The sequence below is a fragment of the Hemicordylus capensis genome, chromosome 2, assembly GCF_027244095.1.
Source record: "Hemicordylus capensis ecotype Gifberg chromosome 2, rHemCap1.1.pri, whole genome shotgun sequence".
NCBI lineage: Eukaryota > Metazoa > Chordata > Lepidosauria > Squamata > Cordylidae > Hemicordylus > Hemicordylus capensis.
The window spans coordinates 192,464,768-192,480,092 of NC_069658.1; the positions used below are offsets into that span (position 1 = coordinate 192,464,768).

Consider the following 15,325-nt stretch of genomic DNA (forward strand, 5'->3'; position numbering starts at 1 on the left):
CTTCAGAAAACAGCAGTTGTGATCAAATACCATGTCTTTCAGCAAACCCTAAAGGCAAAACAAGAGAAATGGAGGAAGATATCACACACACACACACACACACACACACACACACACACACACACACACCTCTTTTTGGTGGTAACCAATTGCTTCTCATCATTGCTTGTGAGTCTGCTGCAACCCAAATGGCCATTTACCCCATTCTGTTCCTATACGTAATGGAGTTAAGCAAGGATGTATACTAGCTCCCACATTGTTCATTCTGTATACTGATTCCTTAGTTGAGTATATGGACAAATCGGAATTTCACCCTTGAAGATTGTCAGACAGACATGTACCAATACTTCTCTATGCCGTTGATGTGGTGATTTTATCACAGACTTCAACTGGATTAAGGAGAGCATTAAAGGCACTTGTGCACAATTGCCTAATGATTAACTACCAGAAAACCAAACTCCTGATCTTTGCTAAAAGACCCAGGATCTTGAAGTGGAGTATCTCTGGTAACAATCTCGAATTGTTTAAATGCATTAAATACCTGGGCGTGGTTTTTAATGCTTCTGGAGGAAAGAAGGCCCTGATTGAATATGTGGCTCACTCAGCACAAAGAATTGTGGCTGCTATTCTGAAGTACTCTTGTACTAGAGGAGAATATTACGTTTCTGCGGCCATAAAACTTTTAAAGGCCAAATCTCTATCACAGCTACAGAGCCCAGTTGGGCCTCCATGCCAACTGTGCCACCTTAGGGACCATCCAATCAAAAAATCTTGATATCAGTTTTGCAGGTGGCTAGGTGTGTTCACGAAGTCACCTTAAGTGGTGCAGCAGGGAAATGCTTGACTAACAAGCAGAAGGTTGCTGGTTTGAATCCCCACTGGTACTATATCGGGCAGCAGCGATATAGGAAGATGCTGAAAGGCATCATATTGTGCAGGAGGAGGCAATAGTAAACCCTTCCTGTATTCTACCAAAAGAAAACCACAGGGTTCTGTGGGTGCCAGGAGTCGAAATGGACTTGCCTTTGGGCTGTGAAGGGGCCAAAAATACGTCAAAACATCAAGAAGACCTTGGACTAGTCTCTGAACAGATTAAGTCATGGATATTGACTTACTGTTTGTGCCCAGCTGAGTATTTCTTTATGATAGAAGTACCTAAACATCGAAGACTGTTCTCTATGGCAAGATTTACTGTGCTCCCATCAGCACTTCTGGAGGGCAGGTTTAATAAAGTGCCATACAATAAGCGTGTCTGCTCCTGTGGTGCAGGAAGGGTAGAGACAGTAGGATATGTGTTGTTATACTGCAGTTTCTACAACCAGCTTCTCAGCAAGCTTATTAACCCATTTCTCTCACAGTTGCCAGGTTGCCCAGAAGAATTTTATCTGTCTTTTTTCATTATCAGATAAGCAAGCAGTGATAACTTACTCAGTGGCAAAATTTTACACTATGGCTAGCAGAATGTGTCGTGAATTAATAAAGTACTCCTCCAAACTATAATTGGGTGAACTGAGTAATGATAAACTATCTATCTATAGAATTCTCTAAGGCGTACATGTGTCTAATCCCATGTGTAGCAGCTCTTGCAAGAGTTTGCGAGCAGTGGCCGGGAGTTGCGAGAGCAGGCAAGGAGGGAGGGAGGGAGACCAAGAAGGAGGAGGAGGAGGTGCCATTGTGAACCACTGAGGACGGCTGAGGAGGCAGTGAAAACAGGACCGCTGGTCTCCTCATGAGGAGGATGAGAGCTGTCAGGGGAGGGAGGTGGGGGAGGAGAAGGTCCCGTCGCCACTGCGAGTGGCTGAGCAGCTGACAAAAATGGGTCACCGGGCTCCTTGCGAGGACGAGAGCTGGTGGGGTGGGGGAGGTTGAGGAAGAAGAGGAGGCGGCACCACTGAGAGTGACTAAGCAGGCAGAGAAAATGGGGCCACCGGCCTGCTCGCAAGGAGGATGAGAGCTGCCAGCAGAGAGGGAGACTGGCTGAAGGGATGGGAGGAGAACTGGTTGAGCCCTGAAATGGAGCGGGAGAAAGGGAGAACTACTGGTGCAGATGCTCTGCACCTGGATCAGCTAGTTGAATATGTCTCTGTGCATATTCTGTTTCAATTGACTATATTTTATTCTATCATTATTTTTGAGGTGCAAGTTCTTTATTGTTATTCAGGCAAACCTTGTTATACATGGAACTGCTATTTGTGGTTTTGCATATCCATGAGTGTCAAATAGACATCCGACCTCCTTATCCACAGATACGAAAGGGTTAAAACCCACATATCTGCAGTTCCTAGAAGGCCAAAAATGACTACTGAGGTCATTTCCTGCCACCATTTTGTCCACAGGAACCATTTCGTTAAAAAAAAAAATTGGAAAAAATCTGTGACTTTATGGGACCATTTGGGACTTGGGGTGGGCATTTGGTGGAGCATTGCTGCTGGATGCCAGGACACCCATGAAGCACGTCAGGATACTTTATTTGGCCTGTTTCCCCCTTTTAAAAATATTTTAACCACATTTCTTAAGTGACTAGGAACTTAACCCCCACAATCCCATAGACTCAATGCTTCATTATCCACGGTTTCGTTACCCATGGTAATCAGCAGAAAAGGAAACCCCGTGGTTAATGAGGCCCTCCTGTATTGCTATTACATATTATACTGTTATATATATATGATTTATATTCCTTACATCACATCTGGTGTTATGTTACCACTGTGTTATATTACATCTGGTCAAAGAGCATAATAAAGACCACAAAGACTGACTTTGTGGTAACCACTCACATGAATTTTCAGGAGTTTTAAAAACCTTCTTTCATTCCCACCATATATACATCATATTTGCCTTTGCTTGGCTACAGGGCTAAAATTTATCTGGGGATAAATGTTAAATCTAGGGAGGAGAACTGGTCTTGCAGTAGTGAGCATAAATTGTCTCCCGTGCTAAGCAGGGCCTGTCCGGGTTTGCATTTTATGGGTGACTGTATGTGAGCACTGTTTGCTATAAGATATTCCCCTTAGCAGATGGAGCTATAGTTCATTTGTAGAGCATCATGCAGAAGGTCCCTGGTTTACTCCCTGGCCTCTCTAGGTAGGGCTGGGGAAAACATTCCTGCAACCATGGAGAACCAGTGCCAGTTAGTGTAGACCAGGGCTGCTCAACTTTGGCGCTCCTGGAGATGTTGGCCTACAATTCCCATAATCCCTGGCTGGTGGCATTCTGACTATGGATTATGGGAGCTGTCATCCAAAAACAGCTGGGGGGCCCTAAAGTGAGCAGGCCTAGTGTGGACAGTACTAAGCTAGATGGAGCAATGGTCTGAGTATAGTGTATAAAGCAGCTTCTTAAATTCCAATGCTGTGTGTTCTTGCTTCTACCCAGACTGATGCATAGCACCATCTTTAAAATGTTTTAGAAAAATGTAATTTGAGGCTCACTAGGCTAGAACATCTAGGGCAAAACAATGCCACACTTCTTCTGGAACTTGTATATCTAAATCTTGCTTCCACTTCAGTGGGGAATGGTCCTTAAACCTTGTTCCATTGAGGGCCACTATTCTGATTTGCTTGTTCTTTGTGCATCGGCACTTTTCTCACTGACATGGTGTGATGTCATTGCACTTAGCGTCTCTCTTTCTTCATTGGCTGTTATCTGCAGGGATGTGTTGGGAAAGACTGAGCTTGATGACATATCACATACCTGCTTTCATAAAACCTTATGGGGAGATGGGAGGAAGAGATGTGGGTTGATGACAGCCATGAATTTAAGGTAACTCTAACATATTTTCAAGAGGACAAACAATTACGGTATTCAAGACTGTAAGATTTAGATCACGCTCAGAGATGAATCAGTCCACTGATGCTTCATTGCAGATTAAAATATCTGCAAATGCTCACATTTATAGATATTTTTTTAAAGCAGTAGAGTTATTAGTAATGGAGTACAGTAAAGTATTAGTAAGCCTATCGGAGCCAGACAAAGAGGCAGATAAGATCTAGTGTTAGGTACCAATTACTGTGTACACAGATCAGCAATAGCAGAACATCCAGGAAGTGTTCATATGTTGGTCTTAAAAGGGCATTAGCTGGGGGTCCAGGGCACTGTCCGAGGACACGTGATGGTGCCACCACCCTGCTGAAGCTAAGCAGGTCTAGGTCTGGTCAGAGGTCGACATCTTGATTAATAAAGGGCATGTGGCTCTGTGGGAATGCTCCAGAAGCTCATGTGCGACTCCCTCACTCCTGTGTATGTACTGTTGCGCCATAGGACTGAGGTTTCCGAGCACTGCTGTTGCTCCAGAAGTGTTCTGCAAGATCAGAAGCACGTCACTGGCAATCAGTGATGCATTTCTGATCCTGCAGAGTGCTGTAGGAGCATGAGCAGCACTTGGGAGTTTTAGTCCTGGAAGCAGGACTGGGAGAGTTGGGCTCTGGCTCCTGGCATGTCCATGCAGAGCCTCCTCACACAAAGGAAAATGCTGATACGTCCAGAGGTTATAAAGTAAACTGAAAAAGTAGCGTGCCTCTTCAGAAGTGCCAGCAATTGCAGTTCCGGTATGCGTTCTCCTGGACAGGGGCGTAGCTAGGGGAGAGGGGACTCATGTTCACCACTCTCCCTGGTGGTGCCTCGGAGTGAGGGAGATAATGAAAAAAATGGGGAGGGGTGGAGCTGCTGGGGGGCCCTCAGGAGCTGGGGGGCTCGGGTTCTTTGAACCCATCCACTCAATTATAGCTGCACCCTTGCTGCTGGAGCTTTCCCAGTTGGCGACTTTACTTTGGGAAGATGGGTGTGCATTCACATATCGGCCAGTTTTACCCCGAAGTCCGTGTGATATATCAGAGCACATAATTCGGGTTTTTCCTGTGTATTGTAGCTTCGCCTGATTTATGTCTGAGGGGGGCAGAAATAATCAGCATCTGGTTTTTTGGGTTGGCTAAGATTCACTCTAGGATACCCCTCTCCCGCATTTAAGCCCGCGTTTAAGTCCGCTGTCTGGGTATGCTCCTGCACATGTGTGGACAGCTTCGTTGGATGGCAGCTACAAAGGACAAATATAGCAACAGAAATCCAGACACCTTTCCAGTATCCTCTCATGTATCAACCATTAGTTCAAGGTTGTTTGGCCCTTCGTTCTGGAAAGGAAGGTTAGGGAAGAGTTAAACCAGTTGCAGCCTTTAGATATTTGGAGATCAAGAATGCAAATAGCAGCTTAAAGGATTTTGTGTAAATGTTTTTGATATCTACATTTTATAGCCTGTGTATTATAATTATCTGCTTTTGTTATTTTAAAATATTTGGCATGTAAAAGGGAGAGCCCATAAAGTCTAACAGATTATCCGTTGCTGGATCTGTGCCAATTAGACTGCCGCAAGCCCTACAGTCTCGGGCCCACTGACTAATTGGTGGGCAAATTTTAATCTGCAAATAAAGCTTTGCTGATTGATCTACCAATTAAATAGATCCAAGACTACAGCTCTAGAAGAATAGATGGTCATTTATAATAGCTAAAATAGTAGTTCCTTATAGTGGAGTAATATGGAGCAGATCCAAATATTGGCTAGTCCTCCCCCATTACAGATATTACAAATACATAAGAGGCTCATCATATGGCAAGTTATCTTCATGATCAAACACAACCTATCATATTTTACTATTTCAGGAAATTCCCTCTCAATGAGCCGGGTCTCACAATCAGTGAGACCCAGTTTAGCAGGGTGAGCAGGGAGGGAGACCTGGGCGGCCAGATCGGCCACCCACACGATTGCCGGCTCTGTGACGGAGCTGGCGGGGGCTGGGGAGCTCGGGGGCCACGCGGCCCCCGGAAACTCCAGTATGCCCTGCGCAAGTGTGCAGGGCATACTGGGGAGACCCCCAGAGATGGGAGGCGGCTTTTCACCTCCCCTCCAGGGGTCTACTCGGGAGTAGCTGTGGCGCAAAGCTGCGCTGCGGCTACTCACGATCGGAAAGCCCGGGTTTGCTGAGCGCTTGCTCTGCAAACCCGGGCTAAGAGGAGGGCTAAAAAAGTGGGCTAGCCGCTTGTACGCCACCGGGCTCACCTGCGAGCCTGGTGCTTTAAACGATCAGCCAAAATCGGGCTAAGCTCTCCTAGCCCGATTTTTGCTGATCATGAGAATAGCCCCAATATGTATCAGATCATTGCTTTCAAGATTCCAATAAACTCATTTTCAGTTCCCAGGAGTGCTGTCAGGTCTATTGGTGAAGATAGCGGAGGAAAATGATACAAGGAATGTAATCTATCAGTTGTGCAACCACAATATCTATGATATCTGCAGAATCGCTTGGTTTGCTACAGCAGTGCTACCTTTTCTATGTGCTATGATTGACTGCTGTCTGTTCACAGTGGCTGACATACTGCACAGCCTTACAAGGGCAGAGCAAGAACTCTGTCCTTGCAAGGAGTGACTGAATTAAAAGTGTGTAATGTTACTGTCCAGGCCTGATTTATATACTAAATCTGCTTATTAGCTAGCATACCAAATTAGGCCTGGCTCATAGTGTCACCAAGTGACCAAGTTCTTTTATATGATGACCATGTAGGATCTGGGCGTATGGAAGAAAGGAGATCAAACCAATCCTCAAAGATTCAATGGGCTTTATTGAGTATAAAAGACTAACAATATAATCTAGCAAAGCAGAAAGCAGAACACGCTATCAATATCAGCAACAGTATTTCCTAGCCAGCACCAATATTCACCCAGTGTTCCTAACTACATATGTGTGTGTATTAAATTTTCCTAAAGCCTAATACAATTCAGATATAGATGGAAAAGGGGAAAAGGAAAGCTGAGGGCTGGCATGGTTTGGGGAAATTAGTAGAGGAAAAAGCGGGGGGGGGGGAGGAGGAGAAGGAGGCAGGAGAAGAGGAAGGGATGAGGGGATTCCAGGCTTGTAGGAGCAGCATATTTACCAGGATCAGAGACTTGAGAGTGGAGATCTTTTCAGTTGAAGGAGCCAGGCCTTTGGCAGGAGACAGGAGCCTTTTTGCAGTCTGCTCAGGGCACAGCTGAGAGTCAGAGCACCATGGCTGGGGAAGTCTTAACTTCTCACTCCGCAGTAGAAGTCACAGACAGCTCCTGTCCATGGACAGAGTTCCTTCTTCTGCCCTGCAGCTTAGCAGCAAACTCTGGGATCTTTGTGTGAGCAAGATTGCCCATAGGCATAAGTCTGCTGACTCTCTGTCTAGTAGCCTCCTTCTTATAGTGTATTTTCCTTTGATCTTTCATAGAACCTATTCAAATCTCATCTTTTCCTGGGTCCCCCCAAAAGGTGACAACTTGCTGCTTCCTTCTGGACAATGTTTTTTTTAAATTATTCAGGATATTGGCCAGTCCAGAGAGATCTGAATCTCATCTTCTGTAAACTGTGCACTCAGAAGGGAGGGGGAACATTGCCCAAAGCAAATCTGCATATCTGAGCAAATGGGCCCCTTTTCTTGTCCCAGATGTGCTAGCCTAGTCCCAAAAGGTGTTAAAAGTCAGGAGTTAGTGAGAGAATTTAGTTCTCTTTGTGTGAGACAGCAATTACATCATTTCTTGTGTACCTCTATCTGGTATGTAATTAAAACAAGAGAATATTTAAAGTGACATAAAAAGGTGAGACGTTCAATACATTTGGCTAGGGCAGAAGCATCCTGTCGGTGAGGTAAGAATTACAGGTATTTTCTTAGGGTGGAATTTCTATAGACAGCAACTGAGTAATCCCCTTTGGGCATAGCAGAGCCATCATTGACAACGATTACCATAGATTTCTTGCAACAGGAAAGAGGAGTTCAGCCCCTGGCCTCTTCCAGAGACATTATGAGTCACATTTTAGCATTTTGGATATAGCAATCAGCATTCAGGCCTGGCTTTTTGTATTCCTTTGAGCAGTCATTTACAACACAATGCTGGATTGTCTCCTGCTTCACAGAGCAGTTTGAGATCTGGTATGCCAGTTCACCTCGAGTTCAGGTATTATTTCATTTCTTAATATAAAATGAAATCAGACACAGGCCTATATTCCATATATTTCTGGCGTCCATAACAGTAAGGCCTTCCCTCACAGTACTGGATGGGCAGAGGGGGAGACAGTAGCGATATTTGCTTCTCTCCCCTCCTGGCAGAAGCGGCAAGCCCTTTTTGTGACTAGGAATATACATCTCTAGGAAGTGGGTGCGAAAAGGGCTTTTGCAGGGAGGAGAGAGAAGCAAAAATCCCTTCCACCTCCCCCACTGCCTCCAGCACTGTTGCTCCTTGCTGCAGACTTCCTCTCTCTGCCCTCGTAAGGCTGTGCAGCAGTATGTTTACACTTCCATTGTTTTCTTTTAAGTTGTATTCTTTTTCCTGGTTTTAGTGAGCAGTAGTTAAATGATAGAGTTGTTCTTGGACTATAGTGGGGATATTGAGCAAGGAATATTAGCAACTTCCTTCAAATGCACCCTGTTGCTGGCCAGTCCAGAGCAATGAAGCAGGCTTGTAAACTGCCCCATTGTTAGGGAGTTTTTCTGTAACAATACCAGGGGCTAAGGTGAAATGTGAACCTCCCTGTGAAGAACCTGAATAAGTCGGAGAGGAGCAGACTACACCTCTAAGTATGCAGGGTGCACTCTTGGTCTTAGGCCCGTGATGAATGTTTACCTGTTTAAAAATTTGTGCTGAAAATACAGCTACTGGGAAGTGGATATTTCCTGCATAGTAACTTTTAATGCTTTAATGTAAACCACCCTGAGCATTTTGGAAGGGCAGTATAAAAGTTTTAACAACAACAACTGTGGTGTTTTTGGTGAACCCATTCCCTGATCCAGGCCAGCTTTTGAATGGTGCTTTGGTTGCTTGTATTTCAGTGCTGGAGGACTGAAATACTGGCGGGGCTAACAAATAGCCGGCAGCAAGAGCACTGAAGGCAGACTGCACTTTCCTCCCTGTACATAATATCTCTCTCATTAAACCGTTAATATTCCTGATGCTACTCCACTGTCTTGTCTTTTCATATTACAACTATTTCCTCTGGATTCTACTATAAACTTTTGCAACTCTGTCTGCTGCTGTTTTCCCTCTCTTCCCTTGGCACCATTTTTTATTAACTGATCAGGGCTTATTTCTCCTTCCTAGAATTATCCTAGCTAATCAGGGATCACATAATTACCATTTTGATGCTACAGCCACACCCTTGTTGCAGCATTTAACACACTGTAGAGGCATGAATGAGGTGCCAGATTAAATCACACAACCCATATACATTTGGTGACAAATTGCTGGAGTGTGTGTGTTTGCACAGCCACGCAGAGTTGACTCTGTGATGACATCACAGCGGGCAAATGAAACTGACCGTGGGTGAGGACAGTGCCTCCCCAGCCATTCCTCACTCTGCATGGGTAGATACTTCCCCCTGCTTTTGATGGACTATCTAAACAATTGCTGAAAAGGCAGTGCGGGGTAGTGGTGATGTTTGCTTTTCAAAACTGCTGAAAAAAACTCTCTCTTTTTCCGTCCCGCTTGGTCCAACCCAAGAGAAACCTGCTAGGGAAGCAAACACTCCTGCTGTTACTGAGGGTCCCGCTTGAGTCTCTGTTTGATCCAGTCTGGTTTCCTCGTGCTGACCTGGAGTGCATGTCCCCGTAAGAAGGGCTGGGATGTTCTTTGATGGGAGTTCCCTTTGGGTATGAAGTCCAGGTCAGAGAAAAAGGGGTGCCTCCTCTGCCTCTTCCCAGTCACTGTGGGTGCCTCCCTGCTCTTCTCCCAGTTCCCCTTGTGGTTTGTCCCTTTCTCCCTCCGGCTTCTTCACTCCAGCCCTTATATTTACTTATCTATTATTTATTTGATTTATATACCACCCTTCCAAAAATGGGAGTTCTTCATGTGTGAGGGGAGGAGGTGTCCCTGCTTCCCTGAGAAGAGGGCCTTAGAAATTCAGCTCTTGTCTATGTGCCTTTCCATGAACATCAAGCACATGCACGTCAAGATGTTGTCCTGCAAATCCGTTTAGTTTTTGCTAGTAATGCTGGCTACTGAGAAGTCAGGCAAACACAGCTAGGGAAGCACCCCGGAAATGGAGCCCTCTCCTCTCCTCTCTGTATTATTACCAACAACACAAAGCTTCTCGGCCCTTAAGCTTTTAGTTCTGTCAGGTTACGCCTCAGAAAACGGCTTATTGTGGCTCAGAAATGGTTTGTGCCTGCGAAAGAGGAAAAGGAAGCGGAGATGGAAAGAGGGAGGAAGCGGGAGATGAAATGAGGCCGCCCTCACTTTCTCTTCTGTTTTTCTCCTCCCCCCACTTTTCATAACCAACCAGCCCAGTAGCACACAAGGGAGTGGGGAGGGCACACCTGGGTGAAAAGGAGGAGCAGGAGAGGGCAAAGAGCTGCTTTTGATGCAGGTAAGGCAGTGGTGGTGGTGCGGGGGGGCGGGATCCTGCTGCCTTGCTGGTGCCTTAGAGGCCCACCACCTGAGGCAACCTTCTCTCCTTGCCTCTTGAGAGGACTGATTGGGACAATTCTGTGAAAATACTAGAACTGGGACCATCCAATCAAGTTGATTGGCAGTGGATTCAGGATGGACAGAACAGAAGAGAGTACTTCTTCACACAATGCCTAATTAATTTAAGGAACTCATTGCCTCAAGATGTGGTGAAGATCGCTGGCATAGTGGGTTTTAAAAGGAGATTAGAGAAATTAATGGAGGACAGGTCTAATGATGGAACCTCCATGTTTACAGTCAGTTTACCTCTGAATACAATTTTCGGGAAAGCAATGGGAAAGGGCTATTTCCCTTCAAGCCCTGCTAGGTCACTATGGGAAGTAAGGTACTCAACTGGATGGCTCTTTGGCCTGATCCAACACATCTCTTCTTAGGTGCTAAATGCCCTAACAGCACCATGCTTGGCCTTCACTGGTAGTATTGGGATACTTCAGATTTCAGGACATGAAGGTGTTTGTTGTTTCCTGGATTCAGTTGTAAGGACAATGAGCAGCCCTTTGAAGATGGCTTTAAACTAGTGAGTCTTGTAGGGCCCAATAAACCAGTCAGTTTGTATGGTGGTGTTTGTTTCGTCTGTCTGTGTGTGTGTGAGCTTTTCCATCCAGCACAGAGTGTCCACCAGCTGCTCATTCTCAGCAATTGATTTAGAAGCAAGTGTTTTCTCGGATCCCGCTTCTCGTCTGGAGTGCCTGGCCAACATTTGTGGTTTTACAATCACATTTTCCTATTTTCAAGAGGGCGGAGGGGGGAGTGTTTTTCTGTCTCCTGTTGTCGTGGGAAAGAGCTGCTCAAGCACCAGGGGAAAAGCTGACAGCAACCGACGTGGCCGGGTGCTATTGCCAAAAGCAAAAATTGCTAGAGGCCAAATGAGAAACCTGACATCCTTCGCCTGGCTTTGCTTCTCCGTTTGGGCACGCAATGCCTACTTGGAACACCGGCTGCTTAAAGCAAGCACTCACACACTTGGCCTTCCCCTTTCTCTGCCATCTGTCTCACTCTGGCCATGCTGGGATTGGCGCACACTCTGTCTGGTGGCAGCCCAAGAAACTGAGGGGAGTGAGGAGAAGGGATCACTGGGGCAGCCCCTCTCTCCTGCCACTACAATGTGGCATGGGGTCATTTAGTGAAACTGACTGGCAGCAGATTCAGAACAAGCAAAAGGAAGGACTTCTTTGCTCCAGGATCCTATGGAATTCATTGCCACATGTGGGGATGGCCACTAACCTTAGATCGGGTCTTGACAAAAGCCCTATTCAGACAATAGGGCGATTCACATGATGATTACTAGGGTAGGAGAAGCCTCTTACCCTAGTTTGGGAGCTGTGCGCACTCCCTATGTTTAACTGCCTGCAAGGAGAAAACAAATCAGGAAGTACCGGCAGAGACTGTGTGCTCAACTGTGGCTGCATGGGAGGGCTCTGTCCTACCCAGCACCCAGCTTCTGAATGAGATAGGGGAAAAAGCTCTCCAATACAGCTGCTGCATTGCACACGATCATGGAACAAGCCTTCAACCTTATTTCCTTCTCACAGACGATAAAATATAGGGAGCACGCACGGCTCTCAAACTCGCGCAAGAGGTGGCTTCTACCCTAGTAATCACTGTGTGAACCACCCTGATTGGCTGAACACTTGTGCATGAGTGTACAGTGTACACTGCTGCGCATCTGTACAGTTCTTCACACATTACGTTGACCACAGGTCCAGCAGTCCACTTCCTGTCTGTACATACGTTTGAGGGGCCCATACGAAGGTTCACTTTTTAAACAGAATGCACGTGCAGTCCAATCAATCTTTATTTCAGTCCTTGACCAGCAAAAAATCAGCAAATACAATTTTGCAATATAGGACCATAACACAAATAAAATAATTAGATCAATACAGAGACAGTAAACTTGTCAACCTAATCAAAATGTGATACCAACTCCCGCCCAATTCTGTGAGCAGCAACACACACACACACACACACACACACACACACACACACACGGTCTGTGATCTGGTCCAGCGGGGCTCTTCTTGGGGTCTTGCATAGTCTTACCTCACTGTTGAATCTCCCCTTCCCTCATGTTTGAGCTCAGCTATGGCAGGAGTGGGAAATTACTTCTTACACATCATGGCCAGAGCCTTCGGAGTTGTGTAATGTTTAGCAGCCCCATTGTGTTTGGACTGCCAACAACCTGCGGAGGTCAGTTGGTCCCCCCGCCCCGCTTTCCTAAAGGTGTCATGGTGGCTGGCTGAGAAAATGGCATACCCAGACAAACCCCGCTGTGACAGCAATGAGTCTTGACCAGGGAATCTCCCATGTCAGTGTCTCGTGTACTTGCTGCTGTACCACACTGCCCCAAATTTCAACACTGACGAAATGTACCCTGGCTTCCAACCATGTGGTTTGATATTGGGTAATAAGCAGGACTTTCTGATTAATGACCAGATTTTTGGAAGGGTTGATTTTCCTGAGAAAAGTGACAAGAGTGGGAGAGCATTCCTTAGAACTGCTTCCCTAGGGAAAATAGCCTTTGGGGATGAAAGCAGGATGCCAGGAGAGAGATAGGCTTGTATTGTGTGGCTGCTTTGAAAGGAATATGCAGAGTGGGACCCTCTCTGGGCCTTGCCAGGTGAAGTAAGTGTGTGTGTGTGTGTGTGTGTGTGTGTGTGTGTGTGTGTGTGTGACACCACACAGGTATCAGTAGTAAAGGTAAAGTGTTCTGTCGAATCAGTGTCGACTCCTGGAGACCCAAGAGCATTGTGGTTTTCTTTAGGTAGGAGGGGTTCACCATTGCCATCTCCTGCACACTATGAGATGATGCCTTTCAGCATCTTCCTATATCGCTGCTGCCTGATATAGGAGTTTCCTATAGTCTGGGGAACATACCAGCGGGGATTAGAACCAGAAACCTCTGGCTTAATAATCAAGTCGTTTCCCCGCTGCACCATAAGGTGGCTGCTACTGCAGTAGCCTCCTTTAAAGGAGGCAAACGTTTTGGCCCTTGGCTTTGAGCTCTTCTCCTGAAAGGGGATGGGGCCATCGCTCAGTGGCGGAGCATCTGCTTTGAGTGCAGAAGGCCCCAGCTTCAATCCCTGGCATCTCCAGGTAAACCTGGGAAAGACTCCTGCCTGAAACCCTGGAGAAGTGCTGCTGCCAGTCAGTGAAGTCAGACACTACTGAGTTCGGCGGACTAAGGGTTTGACTCAGTGAGACGGTTCTCAGGACTGGCATGGAAGTAGGTTCTCACAATCGGAAAGCAAGGCAGGAGTGGGGGAAATGCTTGTCTGTGAGCTGGCTACGGAGGCAGGAGACTCAGGGAGTGCTTTCCCTCCTCTCTTGCTCCGAAACAGAGCAGACATTCTGGACTCCTGCCCGCCTCCATACCCAGCTCACAGACAGTTGTTTTCCCCTCCTCCCACCTTGCTTGCAGAGCTCTCACGATGGCCAATTGGGAGTGCACTTGGCTGCCTAACTAGGGTCATAGGCTTCTCCTACCCTGACACTGACTGTGAGAAGAGGAATGCCCTCGTATAAGGCAGCCCCCTCTATTTGGGGGGATAGCTCAGTGGGAGAGCATCTGCTTAGCATGCAGAAGGTCCCAGGTTCAATCCCTGGCGGCATCTCCAGGTAGAGCCGGGAAAGATTCCTGCCTGGAACCTTGGAGAAGCCCCTTCCAGTCATGTAGACAATACTAAGCTTTTGGACCAGTCGTCTGACTCTGTATAAGGCAGCTTCCTATATTCCTGTGTTGCGGGGATGAGGCTGTAGCAGGAGGTCCCAGGTTCAAACCCTGGCATCTCAGATAGGGTTGGGATGGACAGACGCTGCCTGCAGCTAGTCATTGTAGACAGCCCTGTGCTTGATGAACCACTTATCTGACTCGGTATAAGGCAACTCCCAATGTCCCTATGTTAATGCTTCATCAAAGTGGGCATCCATCAAATGCTTCATCAAAAGGGGACCCCTATTTCAGTTCAGCACTGCTTTTGATGTCCTGCTAGAGATTCTGCTTGCATCCCATTGGGCCTGCCCCATGCTGATCTTTTAGCCAAGCATTTGTGGGAATGCAGCCCTGTGCTCACGCTGGATATCTGGAATTCGGCCTGCTTGCAGATAAATTTTGTGTTGCAAGTCAGGTGCTGTGAAAAGTCCCAGGCTTTTTGGTGTGTGAATCCCAGGGCTGGCAAAGACACCCACAGCCCTGCCCTGCTCCTCCCTGCTCCACAGAAGCATGGCTTTTCCCAGCATAGATGATATGGCATTGTGCAAGGCAGGGCATGCTCTGATTTCTCTCCCGCACCACGCATCAGCAAATTTAAAAAACACACAAGCCATTCCTATGCTTGAGTCAGCAAGTTGCAGGCGGCCCACCTGTCTGGCAGGTCAGCTTTGCCTGAGCTGCGTGGGGGAAAGCAGTCGGAATGCTGGGGGGAAAGAGCAACACAGAATGTGGTCCAGAAAGATCAAAAGGTGTACTGCAGGAATAGAATTCAGTGGGTGTGTTGCAAGCCTTGTCACATTTTCTTTGGATCAAGGAGCTAGCCCCAAAATGTAGGAGCCAGAAAATGAACATCGGACAAAATTACCTGACTTCATTATGCGGTATCCCCTTTACACATAACATCCTTAGAACAGAAACAGGGCTGCTGCCTGGGACAAATAAATATTTTATTAAATAACTCAGTCGCTGAATATCCTATCCTAGGCACCATGGTAACATTTTTAGGCACCATGCCTCCCTGGTGCCTGGGATTGATCAAGCCCTGCTGTATAGGAAAACAAGTACATAAGAAGAGCCTATTGGATCCAATTAAAGATCTATATATTCCAGCACACTGTGGGCACCCTGATGCCTTCAGGCAGCCCAT

General features: G+C 46.6%; 1 protein-coding gene and 1 non-coding gene across 3 annotated transcripts in view; both read left to right on the forward strand.

Annotated features, from left to right (window-relative positions):
- HDAC7 (histone deacetylase 7) overlaps window positions 1-15,325 on the forward strand; it is a 248,207-nt gene that overhangs the window by 62,616 nt on the left and 170,266 nt on the right. The gene's annotated exons all lie outside the window — the stretch shown is intronic.
- Window positions 14,013-14,080, forward strand: TRNAA-AGC (transfer RNA alanine (anticodon AGC)). The gene has a single exon. It is a non-coding gene; the product is annotated as a tRNA-Ala (tRNA).